Source organism: Adiantum capillus-veneris, chromosome 4, assembly GCF_014529385.1.
Source record: "Adiantum capillus-veneris isolate H3 chromosome 4, ASM1452938v2, whole genome shotgun sequence".
Classification (NCBI taxonomy): Eukaryota; Viridiplantae; Streptophyta; class Polypodiopsida; order Polypodiales; family Pteridaceae; genus Adiantum; species Adiantum capillus-veneris.
Genome location: NC_140934.1, coordinates 109380412 through 109405577, shown reverse-complemented (window position 1 = coordinate 109405577; position 25166 = coordinate 109380412). Strand labels below are relative to the sequence as shown.

The 25166-nt window shown below is 40.2% G+C and overlaps 1 pseudogene; it reads right to left on the bottom strand.

The window, feature by feature from the left end:
* Positions 1–4954: 4954 nt before the first annotated feature.
* LOC147459782 (uncharacterized) lies at positions 4955–21664 on the bottom strand (annotated as a pseudogene).
* Positions 21665–25166: the final 3502 nt, after the last annotated feature.

Genomic DNA, 25166 nt, shown 5'->3' with positions numbered 1-25166 from the left:
TCTCTCAAACTGCTTTGACTCTCGAGCTATTGGGTCCCTTCAATGGACAATTGGCATTATGGCAAGCTGCAGCGCAGGAACCTTCAAATTTAGTCAATTTAACTCTAGTATTCCTCAATTTAACTCTAGTATTCCTCAAGTACAGTTTTGTTAAGTTTTTGGGAAAAAGTTTTTTCGAGCATTGAATGTCAAGCTGCAGCGCATCTCTCTCTCTCTCTCTCTCTCTCTCTCTCTCTCATATTCCTCAACTGCCTGCACTACGTTGCTCTCTGAGCGCGAGAGCAAGAACCCCCCTTTAATTCCCAATGCGCATTGTGTGACTATTTCGACGGCCTTCTCTCTCTCTCTCTCTCTCTCTCTCTCTCTCTCTCTCTCTCACGAGCGAGCGAGCGAGCGCTCAATCCACAACGTTGCAAGGCACACACATCCGATCAAGGATGTCGCGCCATGTGGAGGGGGGGGGGGGAGGGGGGGATCCCTCCCCTTTTATTATAGTATATATTCTTTGTTGAGTTAATATATCATCTCCACTCAAAAGAAAACTCAAAAGAAAAGCATGGTCTCTTGCTTACGAGTAGTGCAGCCACTTTTTGGAAAAGTTGCAGCCTCAAAGTTTTGTTTGGCAAAACTAACGTTTTTTTTTTTCGGAAGTCAGAATTTGTGAGTGAATTGTATTAAATACTTAATAAAATCACAAAACAACTTCAAACTCAGGTCGAGCCTTGAGGTGCTGAAGATTACAAGTTGGATGTCTACCGCCTCTCATCAAGGCTTATCATCATTGACTTAACCAAGTAGGTGAATTATAGTTCTAGGCTTTACTTATCGGAGGTTGACAACACGGCATGGATAGCCTTAGACCAGTCTTTTGAGTCTTGCTTCCGTCCGAACATATAGATCAACACTCTGCTTTGTTGTATAATCTGTGAGAAGCTTGCCACATCAAGATCTTCTTCAAACACACGACAATTCCTTGCCTGACATATATGATGAAAGAAGAAGTACTTGATAGTTTGAGTGCTGATGAGAAGAGCAAGACTTCCCAAATTCTTGCCACCAAGGAACAGATGTCTTGAAGAATTTGATCTGGCATGTTCTTTGGACCCACTTGCAGATTTTTCCCTTCGAGACAAAACTCACAATTTATTGTACATTCTTTGTTGAGTTAATATATCATCTACACTCACAATCGTAGATATGGTAAAACAAAAAAATGTTTTAGCAATTATCATTTGTTGGTTTTTTTGGGTTTTTTTTTTTTTTTCTGGGTGTGGGGGGTTTGGGTTGAGAGAGAGAGAGAGAGAGAGAATGTTTTTTTTGTGTGTTTTGTTTCATTTTTGTTGGTGGTGATGGTGGTTTTTTGGTGTGTGTGTTGTGGATGGTTTTAGTGTGTACGTGTTAGTTTTGGGAAAAGGGGGGGGGGGGGGGGGGGCGCGCGTACAGAAAAGCACCTCCAACTAGCAATTGGAACGACAAGAGAGATTTGAAAGTGAGAAAATGTGGTACTATGTACATTTCCAGGCTTTAGAAATCGGCTAGGTATTATGAAGTGTGGTACCATGGTGATTTTTTTATAGTTATTAAACTGATTAGACATTATTTTTGGTGATTTATGAAAGGTTCTCAAAATTGACTAGGGATTGTAAACAGTGTTAGGATTTGACAGGCAACTCAAAATGTCAAAAGATAGGTATGTAAGAAGTATGCCCTTTTGGATAAAAAGGGAAAAATTTAACATTGCCATTTCAATGAGAGAAGAGTAAAAAATATCCCCTTACACAGCACATAAAACTTAAAGAACAAGCATTTTTCAGTACTATCAAATACTTATTCATGACAAAGGCCAGCAAAGAGTAGTAACAACATTCATTTGTGCAAATGCAAATCGAATGTCAAGGCATCGATTTTTCATACAAGAAACAAGTAGACTCTATTGGAGAAATTAATCAATTCTTACACTGTCCGAGGCTGAAGCTTCATAGGGGGCAGACTGAGAGCCTGAGAAGAGTCCGAAGGTTGCTCACAAGTCTCTGCTCATGAGTCTTCGTGTAATAGACTTCGACACTCCAAGTCGAGAATCTACCGCGATAACACAAATAAACACTTCACAACAATTCACAACTCATAATTGATTCGACATTGGCCCGACGGAGTTCCGTACGTAGATATATTGGCCCCAAAGATTGGCTCCCCTTTCAATATTTCTTTATGTATTAATATGTGTTCAAAGTACAAGAGTGCGGGCAGGCGTTCACACTCAGAATCTGTCTAGATGCTCTGAGTTGTGAGGCCCTGCCTGCTTATTTAAAGAATACAAAGGGATGATAAAAGTAGATCCCCCAAAAGCTGAAAATAAAAAACCCCCAAAAGCTTCAAGTTAAAAGCTCCTCGAAAAATAAAGCAAGAGACTCTTTCTCTCTCATTCTTGCTTAATGTAAAATAAAGCAGCTTTTAAAGATTGCATGAAATTTCCAAAAAGCATACCCAAAAAGAAAATCTGCCACAATTCAGTCTTCACAATGTATAAGCTTTCACGTGGCAGCTCCGCGATCTTCACCGGAATTTGCGGGACCTTGTTCATACAGCAGCGCCACGTCAGCAATCAGCCGGATTTCGGGTGTAGACAACAGAGAGTGTGTATGTGTGTTGTGAGCATGCCACGTCACAGTTTGTGACCCTTCGTGTTGTCACAAGACCTTCTAGCTCTCTCATGTGTTGACGTAGCAAATCCCACATTTCTTTCTCCTCTTTTACTGCAGTTCCTTTGTTATGTGTGGGGATGATGGGCACCTACAGAGAGAGGCTGAGAGCAAGAGTTACACTCGCGATGCTCGTGCCACGGTCTGGAGTCTGGCTCGTTCAAAATTTTGGGTGAGCACTAAGTCACCATTTCCCATTAGGTTAAGTTAGAACTTAGCAATGGCCACTAACCCATTTCCCATTAGAATTTAGAAAATTACCAAATTATGAATGGCTTAACCACAGACCCCAATCCCCCTCATCTACTTTTAATTCCTGTTAATATGTAAAATGCGAATGTGAATGCAAATGTCTCCACTCCTACCGTTGGTGGGCCTTGACCTCAGTTAAACTCCACGAAGGTCTTTCCTAAGGGTTGCCCTTCTAATGACAGGAGAGTGGGATTAGCATCCTTTCATGAGGATGGGCAGATTTTTCCTTCTCCCTTCAAAACATCGGCGTTGCCTCAAAGTGGCCTTCATATGAAGGGCTCGAGAGTCAAAGAAGGGAAGAAGGGCGTCAAATCCTAACACTTTTGTAAAGATATGTGAAGGTGGTGACAATGCACATGCTATGTTTGATTTAAAAAAGTGGTTGGAAAACATGCTTTTGAAAATATTTATCTGCCTAAGGGGGTGCCACACTAGGAGGGGGTAACTAATTCCCCTTGGTCCCCTTCAATAACTTAACCGAAAAGAAATTCCTATTCTTCATTCTTTCTGTCCAATCAACTCAATTCTTACAATTTACATCAATCAATCAATTCTTGTGTGTGTTTTTTTTTTTTGGTTGGTTTACATGGCGTTCTCACTTATAACTTATAAGTGTTTCTACCGTACTCTAAAGAGAAGAAAACTCTAAAGAAAATATAAGCAAAGAAAAACACAAACATATCAAGGTGCGATGGACCATCTCTCTTTTTATGGACACCAAGATATAAAGGTGTACTCAACCATCGCTCTTTATATGGACACCAAATGTCGTGAACTTTTTACTTCCATGGGTTTTTTTTTTTTTTTTTTTTTTGGGTTTTGGGGGGGGGGGGGGGGGCAACACAATTGTGAGTGATTGTATTAAAAAGTTACCAAGAAATATACAAATGAACCTCAAGCTCATGCCAAGCTTTGAGGGACAATCAATTACAAAAACCTAGTAACGGACTATTGCCAAAAGTTCAATCCTTCATATGACAAGACTCGATCGGATGGTAAGGGTGGCCCTATGTCAGCCCTCTGTGTTATGTCTTTTATCTATTACATATATAAACTCCTTACTTTCTTGTACAATCTCTCAGAAGCTAGTGAGAGAGATGTCGCTATCAAATACCTACAGTTCTTGGCCTTCCAGATATTCTTAAAGAAACAATATCTGACAATTTGAGTACAAGTTAGAACTGCAGAACTTTGAAACTGTTTCCCACGAAGACAAAAACCCTTCTTGAAAAATCCTAACTTCCACGTTTGTTGTATCCATTTACACACCTTTCCTCACATGCCACTAATTGTCGGGCATTCCATGAAAAGATGGGCGAGGTCTTCGCTAGCCAGTTTGCACCCTGAACGCCTATTGGACCCGATACCATGTGACTGAATCTTGAATCTTATTGGCAAAGCCCCCGCACATGAACTTCCACAAAAATACTTTCATAAACTGAGGCCATTGTGGATTCCAAATATTCTTCGTGACATCGACCATCGAGCTTCCGTCCATTGTTTCTTCCACTGCTTGTTCGAAGGGGAAAACCAATCATCCTGGAATATTAGCACTTCGTAAATTCCCTTGGTATGAGGTTTACAGAATTGGCTGCTCATGGGCCATTTCCAAGCTTTCCACTCAAAAGCAGATTCATAGATCGACATCAGAATATTGTCCAGGCCTTCTACAACCCTGTTGACAAGAAGCTTCGCAATACCATTAAGTTGAAATTGGACAACCACCTAGTTAGAGGATTTTCAGCACTTGCTATCTCCATCCTAGAAGTGGATTAGCCATTGGAGTCCTTTATTATTCATCCTACTAGCACTTTCACTCCAATAAGGGTTCATGGAAACACTAGTAACTTTAGACAACCAAGGGCACCAATGGGAGATGGAGTTCTGGAAGTATCTGGTTAATTCACCCCATTCGAGTACCCTTGTTTCTCTATTGCACTTACACACCAGCTCTCTTATGATGCCACCTAGTCTCACGCTAGACCATCTCGAGGCTCAAGCATTCAAACAACACGCGTACTTATGTTTGGCACATCCAAAATTTGGCAAAGAAGGAGCGGAGCATCTATACACATCCGCGAACCACAACTGTATTCATCAATCTGCGTGGGCACGCTCACCCGTTGGTGTTGAGTGGTAGCACCTATATCATGTTCTAACAAAATGTGCTCCAACAAATTTTCTGGCGGCACTACATACATAAGCACTTTCTTCAATAAGGCATTACAAGCATACACTACAAGCAAACACATAAAGAGTCACCTTCTGTCTTTACACGCCCATGGAATCCCCTGCTTTGCCCCCGAGTTTTTGTAGTAGACAACCTTCTCTTCAATGTCAAATAAAACCAAGCTCTAATGCTCAACTACACAGAAAAAAACACCAAATCCATCAAGTATGAGAAATAATAAGATCCAAAATCCAACATAGTTTTGCATACCAACACGAAACTCACCTTTGATTGTATGCAGTGACCAAAATGTGTGCTAAATCTCAATTTACTCTACTGAACCAGCCCAACAACACCAAAAAGGAAACTCCGATGTTCTGTAGCATAGGCGAGATAAACAGATCCATCACATATATTTTGTCCTTCACGTTCATGGGCAAAATCGAGATAGCGTGTCTAACACAAAAAAATGCTAGCGATTATATTGGTAAGTGGATATATATAGGATACTATAAATAGTGACCTTCAAAAGATACCAAGGGTCCCTATTTGCTTGGTTCTGAACCCCACTAGTGCAACGACATGAGTCAGAATGAAGCGAATAGGGGCCTTCAAAAGATACCAAGGGTCCCTATTCGCTTGGTTTTGAACCCCTATAGCGCAAGGGTATGAGTCAAAACAAAGTGAATAGGGGCCTTCAAAGGATACCAAGGGTCACTATTCGCTTGGTTCTAGACCCCAATAGCGCAACGATATGAGTTAGAACAAAGCGAATAGGGTCCTTAAAAAGTTCAAGGATCCCTATTTCTCTTGGTCCTGACCCCAAAGCTTTGATGTACTGAAATGAAAACGTACCAAAGGGCAATGTTGATGACTGCATTCATTGCACTGGCGTTGGAAAAATTGTGCATGCATAGAAGGTCTTGTTGATCAAGATTAAAAACTCCACTCACGTTTCGGGCAAATGAATGTAGTGGCGCTAAATTTTGGAGAACTTGTAGTTCCTCTTTGTTTTCTTCATTGATTTTCTCTACAAGATGCAAATCTTCTAGCACAAGCGCTTGCTGTCCGTTGGCTAGCACTGGCAAAGAAGAGGCTGACACTTGCAAAGAAGAGGCTGGAACATGCAAAGAAGAGATTAGCTCCTGCTTTTCTTGAGCTATCTCAACCTCTACTTGAGTGGTATCCTCCTTGATATGATCAGACTCCTGTAGTATGGACTCACGTTCCTCCCTGTGTGGCTCAGTTTCCCCCTCTTGACCTATGATTGGGTGTTTCTGTTTCTTTTAACCCTTGAAGGCTCTGTCTCTTGTGCATGAGGATGGAGAGGGGTAATGTTAAGGATATCCATTGGTATTTTGTCTTAGATAGGTACTGGCTAAAATAGCCCGTCATAGAAGAAACGCATCCTTCGAAGGGTGTCTAAATCCCTGGGCATGATTGTGGCGCGATGGGCATGGGCCGCCAAGATATATCCATCACTAAATAATTCAACAAGGTAGTCATCTGCAATCTTTTGAAGGCAGAGAAGAGCACTGGTGGCCCATCGCATGCCCACTCTCCAATGCTCATAGATCTCTCACACTACTTGTTGAAATGGAAGTCGTGGGATGGCAGGATGCATGTGTCTTTTGATCCTTTGGAGCTCTTGTAGGATGCATCTGTACCCCTCATATCGATGTCTTTATTGGCTTTATGACATGATCTCTCAAGGTATCATCTGTGCTTGAGGATATTTGCACATCTCTTTATGGGATAATATTACTCCTCCACTCACAAATGTGAGTACGGCTTTTGAAAAAAGGAATCATCTCATTATAGGAGGAAAGATTTTCAGAAACCAAGCCATTTTGGTTTGCACATAGATTGTTTGATTGTGCTATCTCAGACAAACTTGGAAAACAAGAAACAATACAATGATCAGATTTGAAGAAATCATACATGAAAGCAGGGAAGGGATTCTCTCTGTTGAAAAAAAATGAGTGGAAGAAAGCACTTTTTGACATTAGATACTCAAAAAGTGTTAATTGTGGGCTTCCAACAACCACATCTTGAATTGGAACCGTGTAATTGTCTATAAAAAGAACAAAGGTATATAAACTTTTGTATCTATTGGCTCCTCAAGGCACAAAAAAAGTGTGTGTATGCGCATCGATATATTAGCAAATCTATAGAAAGATAAATATACGCAAATTGTTGGAATAGGGTTGCAAGAAAATACACACACCTTGGAGAAGACAAAGGAAGCTCAAGGCACACAACAGAGAGTGTTTTACTTTAGTGTGCAATGGAAAAGATAGATAGCCCTAGAGTGATGGGCGTATATACAATTCACAAGGGGAAAACCTCCTAGTGAGGGAAAAAATGCCCCAGCGGTCCTAAGTGTGTTCACACATATCCCTACCACATGTATATGGTAACAAATCCCCCCTCGGTGAACAAGAGCTAGCACATAGAGTAAGTGTAATGGAAATGGCCTATGAACTTTGAGAGTAGAGGAATTAGGAAATTAGATGAAGCACTTTTGTGAGATTACTTTTTGTGAGCATAGTGGGTGAACTTAATTGATGGTAGCAACATAAACATGGTACTTAGCTAACTTGGCATGAACAATACTTTTGCAAGAGAGAGAGTTTAGAGAACATGACAATAGTTGAGGACTAGATTCATACGGAGACGGTCCCCCCTCCAATAGGCATTTGTATTATAGTTTCTCCCATCAAGAGAGACTTGGTACAATACAATCTTTGTGTTCCTTGTGACCTAGGTGATGCAATGAAGATGGAAAGCTTCATGCATCACAAACATAACATAAAATTTGTAGAAAGCATTAATTATCCCAAACCTCAATCCCAAGGCCTCAAACACCTTTGAAGGTGGAGAGAGCTAGCGGGGAATGAGGGTAGGGAAGAGGAAGAAGAAACATTTTATAGGAGAAAGAAATAGTTCCGCAGTTATCATCACTCTTCTTGCTAGCATACATAAGAGCATAGTAATGAAGATGAAGAAGATGGCAAGGTTAAGCATTGAAGCATGGCTCTTGGTTGGATTTGCATTCCATAGTCAAGAGTGTTGGTGTAGGCTCTCACTTCTCACAAGCTTGGAGAAGGAGGTGGAGTTCCTCTACTTTCACCAAGTGAGAATGAATCCACAAAATGAGTGTGTGTGTGTGTGTGTGTGGTGTATACCCCCCCATCACACCCCTTGCTTGCTTGGGGTGAGTTCTACCTTTTTCTCATGCCTCAAGCTCATTGGACCCCTCTCTCCCTAGCCAATCTCATGCCTCAAGCTCATTGGACCCCTCCCCCCCTAGCCAATCACATGCCGCATGCATTTAAAGTACATGGGTAGTCTTTGGACAAGTGTCCTCCTTACCCCTTAGAGAGAGAGAGCTTGAAAATATCTAGATATTTGTTGGATGGAACTAGAAGCTCATTGGACCCCTCTTTATCCCAACCAATAGCATTCAAGCACACCATGTGGCTAAGCATAAGGAGAGTGTGACATGTGTCCCATGTGCCCCTTGAGAAAAAGGTGCCCTTTGGGGTGAGTGAGAGGTTAATTCAAAGATTCCCTTAACTTCGGGGCTTTCTCCCTCCTTTGTATTAAGTACCTTAGTCATCAAGCATGAAAAGAACCTCAAGCACCTTAGTCATCAAGCACGACAAGCACCTCAATCACCTTAGTCATCAAGCATGACAAGCACCTCAAGCTTAGGTAAGATTCCTACCTCAAGCCTTGCCTAAGGTCAAAGGAATTTTAACACTAACTATTGGAGGTCTTTAATTAAGCTAACCCTAAGGTCTTTTAAGTTCCATTAGATGCACGTTTCTCTTTGATAGACTACCTCCTTTTGGACCCGTATTGAGATGTAACCATCTCTCCTCTTGGTCCCCTACTGAGATAAGTCTAGAAGCACTTAGTGCACATTTCTCTTTGGTAGACCATCTCCTTTTGGACCCGTATTGAGATGCAACCATCTCTCATTTTGGTCCCCTACTGAGATAGGTCTAGAAGCACATGTATCTATTCTAACTCTTATTCTCGTTTATTCTCCCACATTAAATGATCAGTTTAATATGAGAAAATCATTTGGGTAAGCTAGATATTAGATTTTATGACATTACCTCTCTCTTGAAATCATAGTCGTCCTCAACTATGAGGTAGAGAAGGTAAAACCTAGTCATTAGTCCATGTTTCTTAGTAGGTAGAGGATCCCTTTTTACACTTCGACATCATTCCAAGATGGAGAACTAATCCATTTGGTGCTTGGGAGACGTAAGTGCCACAAGCATGTCTGCTCTTTAGTCCATATCATACTTCCAAAGTAGAGTGACAAGTTCTACTTGGTGTTTATGAGACGTCGTTACAACAAACATGATCCTAAGCATGCATACTATTTAAATTTGTGCACAATAAAAAGAGAACTAGTCTTATAAGACAAAAGAATTTTTCATATGCTTACTCTAGTGCAGCATTGTAAGCATTGACAAGGTTCATATTATCCTTAAGCTAGATTCCTTGCATCCATTTAGCATCTTTAAAAGGATAATTCTTTTACTTAATAAGATATCGACAAATAATCTTGCCTTTTCTTAATACCTTGTGTTCATCATAGGATGGACTCAGATTGAAGTACTTCTTGATCTTCGATTTTTGGAGGGTATGCAACAACTATTGCTTCTTTTGGTGGCACTCCTTAGTAAGGGTTATGTAGGTTTTCATGGAAAACATGGTGCATGAGCCAATGGTTGGGAAACTTTAATTGATAATCCATCTCATTGATTGGCTTAAGAATTTAAAAATGACCATAGCATCTTTTTGCTAGTTTAGCATAATACTCTTGGTGGCTCGAAGAATTCTTGCTCATAGTTTTCCTTAGATGAGCCTTGAGAAACTTTAGCAAGACCCAATCATTTTCCTTAAAGGCTAAGGCTCTTTTGTGCTTATTAGCAGCAACCTTTTTTGCCTTTGCTTTGAGATGGATGTAACCTCTTTAATCTTTGAACAAGATTCTTGTGATTCTTGGCTATATTCATCAGCACTGAAGATCTTTCCATGTACTTTAAGTATTAAGGGACTTTTTGATCTTCCCTCTTTAACCTCGAAGGTGCTTTCCCCATAGAAGTATGTACAATGTCATTGTACGCATACTCCATAAGAGGTAGGTACTTCTCTCATTAAGAACGTTGATCCACTTCCATGACATAGGCTTTTAGTAGATCAAGAATCATTCACTTTGGTCATCCATTTGTGGATGATAGACCGAAAGGAAAATTTAATCTACTTCCTAGATTCTCAAAGAGACCCTTCTAGAAATTACTGTGGTCATTCTAGGATCTTTGTCCGACACTATGAATGTTGGAAAGCCATGATGCTTGAAAATTGAGGGCTGAAGAGGGTTTCCATTTGATGTGTCTTGATAGTCTTTTTGACAGGCATAGAGTGTGTTTTCTTGTTAAGTGTGTCGACTGAAACAATCCAAATTGCTTCCCTCGATCAAATTTCAACTTTTGGTATACCACACATTTTGAAACATACTCTTGTATGTTTACTTTTCATGGTACAGAAATATATTTCTACTCCTCAAAGAGTAGACTATGGAATCCCTCTTTGCCCCGCACAAGGAGAAGTATGGGATTCATACATGACTTTTGTATTGTTTGGGTGATTAACACATAACCTATTTTCGTTTGGTCGATAACCATCATTCAAGGTGAATGTTTCTTTTTTCTTCCCTATTGCAAAGGCTGTAATTACGTATTTAGAGTCTCGGTCAGTAGCATACTCATCTATCATAAAAGATATATCATTGTGAGTTGCTATAGACACCACATTTACCCTTGGTCATTTTGTGAAAGTGCATCGACCACTTGATTGTGCGTGCCAGCAATGTGAGCAATATGAAATTTAAATTGAAAAAGAAAATTTTCCCACCTCATTTGTTTGTCGGAGAGCTTGGTTTGCATCATTAAGTTCTTGATGCTTTGTGATCCATTCTCAGGATGAATGGAGTCCCCAAGAGATAGCGTTTCCACGTGTCTAGGGCATATAGAACAACTAGTAGCTCTTTTTTGTATTTGCCCAATACTCACTTATTAGCGTTGAGTCTTTGACTCTCATAAGCTATGGCATGCCCTTCTTGAAGCAAAACAACCCTAAGAATCACCACAAGCATCACATTGGACCTCAAATGGCTTTGAGAGATCTAGTAGTGTGAGCACACATTGAGAGATAAGATTCTCCTTAAGCTTATCAAAGGCTTCTTGCTATTTTGCAGTCCATGAATACTTAACATCCTTTTTTGTTAAGTCATGTAATTGGCACACATACCTACAAAGCTTTGTATCTCGTGTAGATTCCTTGGATTAGGCCATCTTTTTATTACCTATAGCTTTGTTGCATCCATACGGGTGTCATCTTTAGAGATAATGTGACCTAAGTATTGAATCTCTTCTAGGAAAAATTCACTTTTCTTTTGATTAATGAAGAGATTATTCTCTCTCACAACTTGAAACATTACCTGGAGGTGTCGCTTGTACTCCTCAAGAGAATTTGAATGGCCTAAAGGTTTTTGTCCATCATGAGTTTGAATGCATCTAGAGCATTTGCCAGGCCAAAACTTGTATCTTATCAAATAGATCTTCTACCTGCGGCATGGGAAATCTATTTTTGATAGTGATCTTATTTAGTGATCTATAGTTGACACAGATGTGATATGTGTTGTATTTCTTTTGCACTAAAAGCAATGGTGAACAAAATGGAGAGGAGCTAGACCTCACCATCCCTTTTTCCACCAATTCATGCACTTGCTTCATGATCTCCTCTTGTTGATCTTGTGAAACTTGATAAGGAGTCTTGTTAGGCAGTGAGCTTCCTTGTAGGAGCTCAATTGCATGGTCATCATGCCTCATTTTAGAGGTATCTCACTAGGGATGTCATCAATGAAAACATCTTGGGATCCATTTAGGAAATTAGACAACTCTAATTCCTCTTGATTCCCTTTATTGCAAGGATATGGTGTTTCCCGACTCATTACCATCAATGTACATGCTCTCTTCGCTGTAGGTGAAGTAGATTCTCCTTTCAGGGAACTTCATGTTGGAAGCCATGCGGTTAAACCATGGTGCCCCAACGATAACATTTTCATGTTTGAGAGGGGAGATGAAGAAATCCTTTTTGTCCACATAGCTTTGGACATGAAGCCTTAATTTTCCAATTAAGGAAGTAACTGAAATGTCTTGTCCCTTGATAGCTCCTTTGGCTTTCAATGCATCTCCCATCTCATGGGCTTGTATGCCTAGCTTAGTGGCCAACTCCGTGGATATGAAGTTGTGAGTTGAACCAGGGTCAAACAAAATAAAGGAATCATGCTCTTCATCTTTCCCCAAGCATAGGAAAGGAGAAATCCTTGTCAATGAGAATCCGTTTTTGGAGCTTCAAACATAGAGGCTCTTAGAAGTCTCATTGTGGGCAATTCTCTTGGGGCAAGGATGATAACCATGTCCTTGCTCCCCACACTGAAAACATTTGTGGTCCTTAAAAAAATTTTCTAGCTCTTTAGGAGAGAGTTTATATTTACCTTTGTAAACTCCCTTCTTCTTGGACTGATTGTTGTTGTTGTTGGAATAGCCTTGGTAAGAATTTTGGGCATTGGTTTTCCCCTTTGCATTACTTTTGTCTTTATTTTCCATGGGCTTGACATTTTGTCTAGCCCCTTGTTTGAAATTGATGTGCGAAGCAACCATGGTGTGGTGGATTACTTTGGTGATAGAACCAGACCATTGAGAGTTGACATACTCGGCCATCTCTTTGGGTAATCCCGCACAAAATTTTTGCTTTTGCTCGACAACCTCTATCTTTTGAAAGATAGTAGCCTTGAGATGTAAATCCCCAAAATTTTTCACTATGTGAGATATGGTGCACACCTCGGGATCTTTGGTCTTAATAATGGAGTCTTTTTAGACTTGCCTATGGCTTTACCATTATTGAGCCATAAGAAGTCCATAAGGAGCTATCCCTTAGAAACTCTGCTATGTTAGACCCACTCCACTACTCTCTATAATTAACAAAATCAACCATTAATAGGCTACTTAAGGACCTCTCTTCTTAAGCAAGAAAAGAGAAACCAAATTCTCTGGTACCAATGTAATGGAAATGGCCTACGAACTTTGAGAGTAGCCGAACTAGGAAATTAGATGAAGCACTTTTGTGAGATTACTTTTTGTGAGCATAACGAGTGAACTTAATTGATGGTAGCACATAAACATGGTACTTAGTTAACTTGGCATGAACAATACTTTTGCAAGAGAGAGAGTTTAGAGAACATGACAATAGTTGAGGACTGGATTCATACGGAGCCGGTCCACCCTCCAATAGGCATTTGTGTTATAGTTTCTCCCACCAAGAGAGACTTGGTACAATACAATCTTTGTGTTCCATGTGACCCAGGTGATGCAATGAATATGGAAAGTTTCATGCATCACAAACATAACATAAACTTTGTAGAAATCATTAACTATCCCAATCCTCAGTCCCAAGGCCTCAAACACCTTTGAAGGTGGAGAGAGCTAGCGGGGAATGAGGCCTCAGTAGGGAAGACTCGGAAGAAGAAACATTCCATAGGAGAAAGAAATAGTTCCTCACTTATCATCACTCTTCTTGCTAGCATACATAATAGCCTAGTAATGAAGATGGAAAATATGGGAAGCTTAAGCATTGAAGCATGGCTCTTGGTTGGATTTGCATTCCATAGTCAAGAGTGTTGGTGTAGGCTCTCACTTCTCACAAGTTTGGAGAAGGAGGTGGAGTTCCTCTACTTTCACCAAGTGAGGATGAATCCACAAAATGATTGTGTGTGTGTGTGTGTGTGTTGTATACCCCCCTAGCACACCCTTGCTTGCTTGTGGCGAGTTCTACCTTTTTCTCATGCCTCAAGCTCATTGGACCCCTCTCCCCCTAGCCAATCACATGCCGCATGCATTTAAAGTACATGGGTAGTCTTTGGAAAAGTGTCCTCCTTACCCCTTACAGAGAGAGAGCTTGAAAATATCTTGATATTTGTTGGATGGAACTAGAAGCACATTGGACCCCTCTTTAGCCCAACCAATAGCATTCAATCACACCATGTGGCTAAGCATAGGGAGAGTCTGACATGTGTCCCATGTGCCCCTTGAGAAAAGGGTGCCCTTTGGGTGAGTGGGAGGTTAAGTCAAATATTTCGCTAACTTTGGGGCTTTCCCCCTCCTTTGTAGGGTCTCATTTTGACTCAAGCACCTTATCCCCCATGCATAGGAAGCTTCTCAAGCACCTTCCTCATTAAGTTTGTAGGGTCTCTATTTGACTCAAGCACCTTACCCCCCATGCATGAGAAGCTTCTCAAGCACCTTCCTCATTAAGTATGACAATCACCTCAAGTACCTTAGTCATCGAGCATGACAAGCACCTCAAGAACCTTAGTCATCAAGCACGACAAGCACCTCAAGCTTAGGTCGGGTTCCCACCTCAAGCTCCCTAGCTTGCCTAAGGTCAAGCCTAAGGTCAAAGTACTTTTAACACTAACTATTGGAGGTCTTTAATGAAGCTAACCCTAAGGTATTTTAAGCTCCATTAGATGCACATTGCTCTTTGATATACTATCTCCTTTTGGACCCATATTGAGATGTAACCATCTCTCCTCTTGGTCCCTTACTGAGATAAGTGCATATTGCTCTTTGGTATACCATCTCCTTTTGGACCCGTATTGAGATGCAACCATCACTCCTTTTGGTCCCCTGCTGAGATAGGTTTGGATGCACATGTATCTATTCTAACTCTTATTCCCGTTTATTCTCCCACATTAAATGATCAGTTTAATATGAGAAAATCATTTGGGTAAGCTAGATATTAGATTTTATGACACTAAGGAAAGTGCCATGCCCTGAGGACATGATCAGTCCACAAAGGGGAGTAAGCCCAAAGCTTTGAACTTCTCATGAGACAATGCCTTTGTGAAAAGATTTGCAAGGTTGTCCTGTGTTGGCACATAAGCCAAGCTGATCTCTCTTGCTGAGAGCCTCTCCCTAACATAGTGATAATGCACCTCAATGTGCTTTGTGCGAGCATGAAAACCTGGATTTCGTGCAGCTACCGATGCGCTCTGGCTATGAGTGTAGATAGTGTCCTATCCAACACCCAAATCATCCATAAGGCATCTGAGCCATACACACTGAACTGTAGCTATAAAGACTACCCTGTGCTCAGCCTCACAACTAGAAGTGGCCACCGTAGGTTTCTTCTTGCTCAAACATGATATACATGAACTGCCAAGCATGAAACAAAAACCACTTGTGGACACTCGCGTGTCAAAACAACCAGCCCAATCTGAGTCCCAAAATGCATGTAAGTCTGGTGGCAATGATCCCCCCTTGGGATAAAACAAACCAAGATCTAAAGTGCCACTCAAGTAGCAAAAAATCCTCTTGAAAGCCTACCAATTCTTAAACCCTGTGCTATGCATAAATTTGCTGACCTATGAGACTGCAAATTGAATATCCGACCTCGTGTTGCATACATAAATGAGGCATTCAGGAGATGGTGTTAGGGAATAGAACTTCTTATAAGTGCATGAAGGATGTTTGAAAGGATATCAAGGAAACACTACAAAACATGCAAATTGGTTGGAAAATACTTGATCACATGATAGCTACTCTTCTAGAGAATAATGCATCAAGTAGCGAAGGCAAGCTAGCGAGAATGTTAGTTAACGAACAGAAACAATCCCTAAAATGATTTTTTGCTATGGTTAGAATTGTCTAAAAGATGATGCAAGCTACAAAAGGCATAGTTATGAATTGTATTAAGGTTGTACTAGACCTACATGTTTTGATGTATGCCGTGTCCATGAGGAAAGATGAGCTACCAAAGTTCTACTTGGAACTTTACCTGGTGTACAATGAACCTGGGCCAATGCATGTATTCGTGGTACCAAAAAGGGGTGTCTTGGATAGTCCTTTGCTTGCACTTTATAAGCCCCCATCTTCATGTGTTACATGTAAAATAAACTAGCATGCTATATATCAATGGATATATTTTTTCATGTAGAATCTAAAACTATAAAGTCCGACAAGTTTTTATTTTTTCTGCAAAAAAATTACCAGTCCCCACTTTTTCTTAAGGGTACTACCAAAAAGTGGTACCACCTGTACATACTTTCACCCACCTGTAAATAGAATGAGATATGTTCAAATAGTCGACTAGCTTTGAGAGTAGAATGAGCACAACAATGCTTTGTGGGTTGCCTAAAAAATAGTGATCAATGACACCGAAAAGAAAGATACAATTTTAAAATCAAAGATGATCTAGTCAATTTGAGAGGAATGGAGAACTGATGGAAGGACCAAGTAGGAAAACTAATGAGGTATACAAATGGTCTCCTTGAGCTATCAATAGAAGCGTCCAAGATTCTAGAGAAAGAATTATCCAATAAAACTAGTCATGCTCCCGAGTTCAAAGAAATGTATGAGATTCTCTTTGAAGCCAAAATTAAGGTTAAGCAACCTGATCCAAGAGGGTGGATGACGAGTATCTTAACTCATAGCAAGCTGTCCAAAGCAAGGTTGACTAAGGGAAAGAAAACTCTATATGATTATGATAAAAAGGAGTGGAACGAGCTCAAACCCTATGAAGTAGAGATATTAACTGAAAGAAAGGAGCAACTGGAGTAGGAGACCATATATAGAATAATCATGAAGGAGATTGCAGCTGCCCAGATGACTTGAAATCAAATGATGCTAACTAGGCAATCAAGGATCGATCAAGGTTATGGGCACCAATTCTATTTTCTCAAAGGTGGCTTGATCAAGTTTAGAGGCCTACAATGAAAAACGCGCTTGATAAGAGAAAAGGAAAATGAAAAAGATGAAGCCCTTAGATCTTAGAATTTTGTTATGACAATTCAAGAAATGGGAGGAGTAATGTAGATGGTGGGACCAACCCCTTATCTATAGGTTGACGCTTTTCAAAGTCTTTGCCAACAGCTAGCTGCCACATGGAGGAAAAAATCTCATACTATATGATTGTGCAAACCACTCAAAGCCCAATGCTGATACATATAAATAGGCTTGGTTCATCTCATTTTGGGTTCTCTAGCCTCTAATATCTAGAGTTCTTGACTTTTGTACCTTATACTCGAGGATCCAACAACAATCAACACCGACTAGTTGTATCATTTGAACTCTTTTTAATCCAAAAATCTAATTCCACTTGTATTCGGTCATGTTCTCAATCTAGATCTAAAGTTGAACTACCCTCTAAATTGCATTCACCTAGTGCCTCATAATTTGAATTGTCTATTTCATTTCAATTCAATTGCCCATCTATAGTATGAAGTCAAGGAACCTAAAGTCTAAGTCTGTCATTTGGTCATTTGAAGTTTGAAGTCTCCCATCTAGTCCTCTAAAGTCATCTAAAATTTTGAATCTCTTATCTGGTCATTTGAATTGATTCAATTACTATGAGCCTAACTCTAAATAGATGTCAAGTGATCCAGTTCATTATTTTTCTCGCTTCCTTTATCCTCTTTTTGGTCAGTTTTCACATCAGGTGCAACATTTACCATGGCTGACAACAACACAAATGTGTTCAAGATGTTTGCTTGATGAGAACAGATTAGATGGGAAAAATTACCCTATGTGAGCTTATATGATGCAACATGTTCTTGTGTCAAAGTGCGTTTGGAACATTATGCAAGGCATTGATGTACGTCCTGGGTCAGAGGATGTAGGCGATATTGAGGATGTTGCAGGTCTTGCTACAAGGATTGCTGCTGTTAAGTTGTTTTGCCTATGAAAAAACAAGCTCATTGGGATGTAAAAGATGTGAAAGATCATGCATTAATTGCATTGTCTATGAAGCACACTATTACTCCTCACATTTGTTCAAAAAAATCTGCAATCAAAACAAGCTTGGGATATTCTAGTTGGTCTTTATGCAAGTCGCATGAGGCAAAAATTGCATTGTTGCTTAAAGAGCCAGGAGTCAAAGATTATGCATGAGGAAGATGATATGGACACTTTCCTTGCTGATGTCAAGGATATCAATGAGAAACTTATTTTTGTAGGTGAAGTCATTTTAGACAATTTCCTTGTGCAGAGTGTTCTTGATGCCTTGCCAGTTTCTTACCAAAATTTTGCTAGTACTTGGAGACTTATGAGCCAAGGAAATCCTAAAGTTGTCAATTTAGATGTATTATGCACATTGATGTATGCAAGAGTCTCTTTCCTAAAAAAATAGAACTAGACAGCGTGCAGTTGAACATGCTTTTATTGCTGCTAAAAGAAAAGGTGGTAACGATAATGTAGCCACTTCTCATTGTTCTTCTACGAGTGGAAAATCAACTGTTCCTAATGCTTTTGTTGACAGCAATTTGTTTGGAAATTTTGGAGATAAGGGCAAAAAGAATATGTGTTGCCATTATTGTAAAGTTAATGATCACTTGATCAATCACTGTTCTAAGTTGAAGGACAAAGAGGCTAAGAAGAAAGAGGCTGTTCCACTACAAATGCAGCTATTTTTGAGTCTTATATGAAAGGATACTATGATGCTAATGTTGATGCAGAAAGGGCTTCTTTGCTTCTTTGATATGGTTGCTTCTTTGCCACCTCTTGAAGAACCTGTCAAACATGTCTGTGCATAGTGACATTTGTGGGCCCGTGCAAACTCCGTCCTTGGGCAATTACCTTTAATTCATGACTTTCATTGATGATTACTCCAAGCATGCATGGGTATTTTCACTTAAAGCAAAGTTCGAAGTATTTATGTGCTTCAAACAATTTTTGACTATGGCTAGAAATGTCTCGAAATGTACTATGGCACCCTCCGTTCTGATCGAGGGGGGGAGTATATGTCTCATGAATTTAATGCATTTCTGGCTAATCGTGGGATAAAACACCAATGTACACTGCCTTATACGCCTCAAAAAAATGGTGTTGCTGAGAGAAAAAATAGGTCACTTATGGAAATGGCACGATGTATGGTCAAAATTTAAGCTTTGCCGCATTTGTTTTAGCTTGAGGCCATCATGTGTGCCACTTATGTACTTAACATATGTCCTACAAAAGCTTTGCAGTCTATGACTCCATATGAAGCATGGCATGATAGAAAGCCTTCTATTGAGCACATGCATGCTTTTGGCTATGTACACGTCTGTCGCACATGTTAAAGCAAGGGACTTGATGTACACTGTGTGCAAGCCACAAATGGCTGCAAGCACACAACCAGATTAATCTAGCAAGCTCAAGAGAGCAAGGGTCTGTAACTCACTACCCTACGCTCGCCTTCGTGGAGGATTCCTCATCGCGAAGAAGAGGGAGCTACCGCCATGCCATGCTGAACCGCCTTGTCGCCATCGTGCCATTGCAATGCTCTCTCACTCTCTCTCTCTCTCTCTCTCTCTCTCTCTCACGCATACACACACACACACACACACAAGGAGCTCTCTCACGTATACACACATACGCAAGGAGAAGAAGAAGAAGATGGAGATGGAGCAAGAGCACTCTTCAATTGCACAAATGAGAGAATGAGTGGTTTTTAGGTTTAGGTGACTTTTATATGAGATCGCTCATTCACACTTGGGAGCCCATGCTTAGCCAGCTAACCCTTGAATGTTCCAATTTGAGTGCACCTCTCATCAGCGATCCCCTCTTACCCTTTTCCTATTGGACCGACAAGCCCAGCCCATGACTACTAGAAGTGGACGTTGGTGGTTAAGATGCCCCCCTTCTTGATGTAGATTCCGTCCTCGGAAGCTATTGAGTTGAAGCTCATTCTTCAAGGTGGAAGAGAATTTGAGATGAATGTCCTTAGCCTTCTTTAGTCACTGCAAAATCAAACAAAATTGGCATAGTAATTGCATTCTCATATACAATAAAAAAGCATATGCAGTTGTAGGTAGACAAATTGATTGGTAACAAAAAATTAAACAATTTTTTTATCAATAAACATTAAATTGTAATATAATCAAATACATAAATAGTTTTAAAGGTAAAAAACTAAACAAGTCTGGGGTCACTAATTTAATGGTCAAAAGGCACTAGAGATCAATTATTAATACCATGGGTAAGCTTCTCAATATTCTCTCGTCAATTAAGTTGTTTAATCGCGAGAGCCAAGTATTTCATGTCCAAGGGCTGACTAGAGGCTATACCTAGAAGACCTTGTAGTTAAGCTACGATAAAAGGAATTGTTCATGAAATCATCGCTTGACTTATTTCTTTTTCTTTGACCCCCCAAAGTCTTTTCACATTGATTCAATTTTGATGTGTGTGTTTATTTTATATGCCTTAGGTTTTTTGCTTTTCAAGGAAAATCGTCCACACTGGGAACCTCTAGGGCTCTAGTACCATAGGCGATACATGTGAGTGAAGTACCAATCAAGCAAAGATTTCTCTTCTCGCTTAAGATTTTACATTGTGGCACTTTGATTGTTTTTTTTTTGGGTTCGTTTTCAGCATTTTAATTTTGTAACTTTGGGGGTTCATATAGCACTATTACCCTCCTCAGGCTCATCACATTAGTAAACTCCCTTTATAATACTTAAGCTAAAGGTCAATAGAGACAAAGCCCACTAGAAAGCCCCAGTACATTGCACACAATGCTGCCTAAATTGGATTAAGAACCTAAGTAAGTATTGATTATTAGGAAGGCATTCCCATGCTATTAAGACAAGATCTCTAACACCTAGCTTGGTCAAACTAGCTTAGCCGGACTGCTTGATTTTTAAACCTAGACAAGTGATTATGACAAAAAATTACATTGAATTTAATGTTTGATACTAAGCAAATGCGCTGAATATTATGCTACCAATCACAATTAAAGCAGACAAACATGGATGCAAAAAAGATAAGGGACAAATGGACAAGAAACACCTGTTTGTGTTAATGATCGCGCTTGATTTGAAGAGAGAAAGATTCCATGAAGATCCAAACCCTAACAATAGCAACATGTTCTTGTACACACTAGGAAACACAAAGAATACCTCTAGGAGGCACATCAGTGGAAAGAGGTACCAACCCTTATTGAACACAATTAAACAACATAAGGAACCCTAACCTAATTATTTGCACTCCCCCTAGAGAGTCAAGGAAATAGGATATTGTAGAGATTGGGGGGGAACCCTTAGGCTAAACCCCTATCCTCGTCTGTCGAGAAAAACAAAGTCATCATTTGTGAGACCATAAGTGCCATTTGTGTAATTGTGTAAATTTTCTTCATCATTAGAGGCACCGATGTTTACTAAGAAGGTCACTAGATGTCTATAGTCATCTTGGTCAAAAGGGTAGGCTTGTGCAATGGGAAAAACGCTCTCTACTAAGTATGGATCAGTCATGGTCAAGAGACATATTATCCATTCTAACTCGTTGAAATTCCTCTCACATGCTAGTGTACCTACCAAATCCCATTCACAGGCAACCATCGGAAAGACCATGTGAAACACTTGTGAAAAGTAACGAGGGTACCACTCACCCAAGGAAAGAGTGGATGACTCTAGCGTACTAGCCATATCCATACACAGAGATAGATGATGGTTAGAGTGCAAATATTATAAGGGTCTTGTCAAAAGGTCGTGTCCTTGTGCAAAATGTGTTTTTATGATTTTGTGTTATGTATAGAACTTGTAAGTTTCTCGATTATTGTTTGGTGGCTCTTGCTCTTTTACTTTCTTATTTTTGTTTCTGTGAGTATAATGCTTTATATATACACTCCCTAAGATTGGGAGATTAAGAGGTCAAGGAGGAAGGTTGAGAGGGAAGCAAGTGAATGATGGATGTAAGAAAACACTCTCCCCTTCCTTGGGTAGATCATACCTTTTGGAATGATGTCGTCACCTTTTGAAACCAATTGTTCCAAGTTGCTATGGGTGAAGTCTTTAACCAATAGTTTTTGACCACCCTATGCGTTTCATCTAATTGCAAGGGTGGTAAGGTACTCTCCCATGATTTTACTTGCAACGTTGTTGTAGGTGGTGAACTTACAACGGGAGGTGCAAACTCTTTCTTATTTGTATGGATATGTACAATGGTAGGTGGAGGTTGTGTCGAAGCTTTTATTTCCATATAGGAACTACATGAAGAGCAAGAACCTTAATTTGACTTCCCTATTCCTGAGCTAGGTCAGACAAATCGTTCTTTATTCGGTACCCAAACTAGCTCTGGAGCGGGTGTGTAGCATTCTGTGATTTTTTTCTTTCCACGATTGTCAATTCGTTTTGGAGCTACAAGATTGGACTCACATGGGTCAGGTGACAGGTAAGAGCACAATTTATGTTTTGGCACCCAGATTTGATCATTTCCTTCGTAGCATCCTTGGGCTTCCAATATTTTTTTAGGAATCCTACGCAATGTTTCTTTACATTTCTTGGGGCGAGTGGGACGTCTCTTATGAGGCTCCTGTCTTTTATCACTAGCTATGGTTGTTAAAGAAGCTTTAGGGACCCACTTGTATGTTTTATTTGTTATATTAGGATGGGTCTTGTGTGTCTCGAGCTTTATTTCAACTACATCAGTTGAATCTCTAGAGAGTTGGGCTATGGGGACATATGGTTCAACCTCTTGGGCATGCAATGTTTTGGGTTTTATTTCCTTAAGAGGAAATATCTCAGGGACTATGGCTTGAGTGGAAGGGCTAAAAGTTGGTTTCTGCATTTTTGACATCCCCAATCCCCCAAGTAACAGTGCATTTGGTGGCTATCATCCATGTGCATCCTAGGTTTATGTTACCCTCCATAGTTCCAACAGGCATGACCAAAAAGTATTGAGCTACAACCCCATTGTCATAACTGACAGAAGTGTACCAGAGTCCAAAAACCGTAGTTTTTTTCTTGTTGACATCCTAGACTTGGATAATACTCTCAGATAGAGGTGTCTTTTCTAACTGACACCACACCCCATATGATAACAGATTATACTTAGCACTCGTGTCCAATAAGGCGTTATATAGCACTTTTCCATAGGTGCTATTTAGCTCAATAGGTTATCGTAGAGGTGTGTCAGAGTCCACCCAATCATCCTCTGTTTCAACGTGGAATGCATGTGTAACTCCAAGGTTGGCCTCTTGTTGGAATCTTAAGCGTTGTTGTCACTCTTTAGCCTCAGCTTGAGCTTGTATCTTCTTCAATTCTGTTTGTGCCTTGGCTGCCTTTTTTTGATGGATGGCACATAACTCCTCTTGGCTTAAAGGATCATAATATCTTTTAAATCTGCTACCATTGAGGAATCCAATGGTTTCAACTCCATCAAGAGTCTCAACACAAATGGTTCCTTGTGGGGTGATTTCATATACTGTTTATGGTCCTTTTCCACATATTTCAGCTTTTTCTTTTTGTTACGCACTCCATACATAAGGACTTTATCACTAACATTGATATCTTTGTTCTTTAGATGACGATCTGTCATAATAATCAATATCTAATTCTCCTAAATGATTTTCTCATATTAAACTGATCATTTAATGTGGGGAAGTGCCAAGGGAGAAAAAGCTAGAATATTGGTTAAGTTAGCAGACCGGCCACAGTAGGGATCCAAAGAAGGGAAAATAGGGATCCAAAGGGGGGGGACATCTGCAAAAGAGCCATGTGAAACAATGGGCTAAAAAGACCCTAAGGTTCAGCCCATTAAGACTTCCAAAATGCTAAGGTTCCAAAATTCAAAGGTTGTGTCCAAAGGTCAACCTTAGGGAAAATTGGATGCTTAGTGTATGCCCAAAAAGTCTTTCTGCATCCCTACATGGGAGGGGGCGAGCCCCAAAGCTAGGGGATGAGAGAGAAAACCACACACACACACACACAGGCTCCCTTTACACAAAGGGAATGAGGGACACATGTCAGCTCCCTAGGCCAGATGCCCACAAGGTGTGCCCAATTCCTATTGGAAGACCCTTGAAGTGGACCAATGAGAATTAAGCTAGAGTAAATCTAGTTTAATTAATTTAAAAACATTTAATAAAAGAAACCAATAAGAATTAAGTGTCCTAGAAGACTATTGGGCAGTCTCCCAAGGGGTCCAATGAGCATTCAGAAGCCCCATGGCTTGCCTGATTCCTATTGGCCAGGAGGCAAAGGGGTCCAATGAGAGTTTAGTTTAATTATTTAATTATCTAAAGCTCTCACAAAAGGGGAAAGGGGGACACATGTCAGAAGGCTATCACTTATGCTGCTTAATTCCTATTGGCTTGACCTGGGGAGGTCCAATGAGGAAAAAGCCAGCCTAACTTAGCAGCTAGGGCTCGCCCAAGAGAGAGGGGGGGCTGATTTTTGCTTGGCATTCACTCTCACACTCTCACACTGGACCATGTGTGAAGGGAAAAATACTCTATCTCCTCCCAAGCTTTAATGGAGAGCTCATCACCTACTCCAAGCTTGTGAGATAGAAGCCTACATCAACACTCTCTTGGCATGTGGATGCAAATCCAACCAAGAGCCAAGCTTCAATGCATGCTCATCTTCTCTACCAAGCTAATTACTAAGCTAAGCTATGCTAATATGAGTGATTATGTGAGGAGATGTACTTCTTTCTCGTAAGATACTTCTTTTTCCTCTCAATCTACTCTCATACCCTGCTAGCTCTCACCATCTTCGAAGGTGTGTGAGGTCTTGGGTCTGAGAACGGGGATAATTCAAGTTGTGTTTGATTAAGTGTTTTGCTTGGTGTATGAAGCTTCCATCTTCATTGCACTAGCTAGTCTTGAAGGAACACAAAGAATTGTATTGTACAATGTCTCTCTTGATGGGAGAAACCATAATACAAAGCCTTTTGGAGGGGGGACCGGCTCCATGCAAATCCGGTGTCAACTGTTGTCAATAGCTTAATTGCTCTCTCTTTTGAAAGTATTGTCGATGCTATCTAACTAGGTGTTATGCTTTTTGTTGCTCTCTCCACCCAAGCACTCTTGTAATTCTCATTAGGAATCTATTCTAATGAAATGCCCACTATGTTCATGCTAAATTCCGCTACACATAAGATTTTAGGCCATTAAGTGTTACATTGGTATCAGAGCTCAAGGTTTCT